General features: G+C 42.0%; 1 pseudogene; it reads right to left on the bottom strand.

The window, feature by feature from the left end:
- Positions 1–159: 159 nt before the first annotated feature.
- LOC109863325 overlaps positions 160–3,211 on the bottom strand; it is a 4,737-nt pseudogene continuing 1,685 nt past the window's right edge.

The following is a 3,211-nucleotide window of genomic DNA, read 5'->3' as shown; positions in this document are numbered from 1 at the left end:
ATATATAAATTAAATATATATATACTTAATTTCTTCTATATGATTTCTGTAATAAGTTCTTACAGGCCAGTAAAGCAAACTATACGCTTCAAGAACTTATTAAAACGTAATTTCGCAAAATCATCATCTTCGTTTTCTTTGTTATTGTCGTTTTCTTTATTACTGTGTGGGTGCAAAATTGTATACCGGGTATCTTGGCGCGAAGCAATTACTCAACCCGTAAATATGTTCTGATTCCTCGCAATCGCGAAGATTTCTCGCGCCGTACATCGATTCCTCAAAGGATGGTAGAGCTGAAAAACACAGAAAACAATTGTGATAAAACAACAATTAAGTCAATAAAAAATTATTATTTGTATTTTTAATCTTACATAAATTTGGATAAAAAAAATGAGACTCCGGCAACGGAGGCAGTGCAGTATTTGCCGAAGGTACAACAAAACCGACGGATGATTTTGTTGGATAATCATCAGCCATATTAGGAGGTGGGGCACTCGGAGCATGATAAACAGCAAGCGGAATAGTACCTAGAAATATCGGTGTTTTGGCGGACAAATTCTGATGATACTTGCGCAAAGACAATATCTTATATTAGCATAAGAGTATTTAATTGCTAAAATAATTACCAAAATTAAAAATATAAATATATTAAAACTTAAAAATAAATTATTTTCTTTTTCAATTAATTTATATATTTTAGTAACGTAACTAATATGTAAACTAAAATTATTTAAAAAAGACTGACCATCCTTCAACGCACGCTTCCACTTTCAAGTTATATTCGAGATCAATAATGTGGCAATTAGTGAGGTTTGACGGTGGAACAGGCGGAATGTCTAACTGCTGCTCGTAATTGGTTTCACCGTCTTCGAACGGTCCTTTGCTGACTTCCCTTACTACAAGTTCTTCCGTTCTAGTGTCTGTTCGCGGTGTCGTAGCATGAAAGGTCACGATCTGGACTTCACGATATGTAATTACTTCTTGGCGAGAGAGAAATGGGCATTAAAACTGTCAAATTCAAGCACCATAGAGCCACGTTGCCTTTCAAACGGCTTTAATGTGCCATTTCGAAATTTTATCATGAAGCAGAATTGCTTACCTTACAAAGTATAGTTTTATGTTATTCACAACGATATTAAACATATTCTGGACGTTTATTTTTATCGGCATCGACTGTCCGGAAACGTACCCTCGAATTGGTAGAGAGAAGTTTACAGTCAAAGATGGCGTGGAGCAACACAAACACCAAAATGTTTTACTCATTTCTTCTTGTACGGATTCCTGAAAGTATAATTATTTGTTTTGTTCGAATATATTGTCAGAATATATATTTAATAACTTTTCATGTATAACATGTAATACTAACAGCCGCTCTTGGTTCTTGATTCAAGTCAAAGAGCAAAATAACTGTAAACGGACTCTTGACATCTTGGTTGAACTTCCAAGGTCGATCTAACGTGGCTTTCACGGTATAGCGAACATATCTAAAGTCTGATTCAAAGCTGCTTGGCAGATTTGATGGTAAGGTACAAATAAACGGAAATTTATGTTCTTCTGCTTGTATCTCGATTTCTCCACCTAATAAAAGAACAGCTTATATAATACAAAGTGGTTTTTATTATTTAAAAAGAGTAAGCAAACTTATAGAAAAGAGGAATGAGTACATTTGACTGTATTTGAAAGACAGTCAGACCTCACCCAAAGCTGATCCAACCAAATAGTACTTAGTTTTGAAATATTCTTCGTGCTCTTTGACAGCTTTAGTATCATTTTGGAAGTGTCCTCTTTCATCTATTTTTTTCTGTCAGTTGCCCAATGAGTGTTTGCCTTACTTTTTATTTTTACACTTATACCTATTACATAGACAAGAGTTAAAAATGTTACGCGAGTACTCTAGAAAAAAATGTAAACTTAAGTATAAAAATCACTTTTTATGTTTAAATAATTCTGTACCGGAACCGCTTTTCTATCGGCTTTGCCCGGCATTCCGCCTGCCGGACAGCTCGGTCGGCGCCAAGGATTGGGGAGGGGAAGGCGTGAAATTGCGACACTCGGTTATTTTAATGCTGTAAGATAGTGGAGGTTTATTCATTTAATCATGATATTTACAGTGGATATAACTTGAACGGTATTTACAACGGATATTAGACGATTCGGTTTTATCGGCGCGGTGATTCCGGTGCGGAATGGTTCGCGGGGATTCGAATCGCGTTAGTATTGAAATCGGTGCGGGAAATACAACGTTCGGTGCGGCGGACTTATAACTAACTTAAATCTACGGGGTATATTTACACGGGGGGACGTCTGTGCCCCAGAGGATGTTCCAGGCCGTAAAAACGGCCGGTTGAGTCGTGAGAACGACTGTTTTTAGGGTGGCGGTTACAACGGCCGTTTGAGTCGTGAGAACGACTGTTTATCGGTGTGGCAGCGACAACGGCCGATTGAATCTCCGGGCTTGTGAAGCCGACGGAGACGGTGTGCACCGAGGTGCCGGAGAGGATCGAAACAACGCCTTGATCCGTACGGTCAGGATGGTGTTCGAGACAGCGCCTCTAGCACCGGGTTCTGCCGAGACAACGCCTCGGCCGAACGGCCAGGAAGTAGTGTTTGAGACAGCGCCTCTAGCACCGAGTCTTGTTGGGACAACGCCTCGACCGGAAGGTCAGGATGGTGTCCGAGACAACATTTCTCGCACCAGGTTCTGCCGAGACAACGCCTCGGCCGGACGGCCAGGAAGTGGTGTTCGAGACAGCGTCTCTAGCACCGGGTCTTGTCGAGACAACGCCTCGACCGGAGGATTCTAAGTCCGAGACAACGCCTCGGCTTTTAGAAAGGATCGCTCTTGAGACAACGCCTCGAGAGCTCGGGAAAGGAACTGGTCCCGACTGCCGAAATCGCTCGGCTTTTATACCCCGGAGCGGCCTATGGTCCATCCGGGGTCGGTGTGCGGTATGCGGTTGTTTGTGAGTTGTATCACGCACCTGTGTCGTGTCGCACGGGCACAGATCTTCTCCGGTTTACGTGCGTTCTTACCCGCTATATTTCCGCGGCTTGACTTATAGATCGGTACGCGGACTATCGCTTGACGCGTGGAACGGTCGGAACTATACTATCGCGGCGCGGGCGGGTTCCGTTTGACCACAGTACGATTCGACACCGCTCGATTCGACACAGATTTATTCGACACCAAATTATTCGACACCGTACGATT

The sequence above is a fragment of the Pseudomyrmex gracilis genome, unplaced genomic scaffold (genome assembly GCF_002006095.1).
Source record: "Pseudomyrmex gracilis isolate BER0280 unplaced genomic scaffold, ASM200609v1 scaffold_4180, whole genome shotgun sequence".
Taxonomy (NCBI): Eukaryota; Metazoa; Arthropoda; class Insecta; order Hymenoptera; family Formicidae; genus Pseudomyrmex; species Pseudomyrmex gracilis.
Note: the sequence above shows the minus strand (reverse complement) of the source record. Positions and strands in the feature narration are given on the sequence as shown.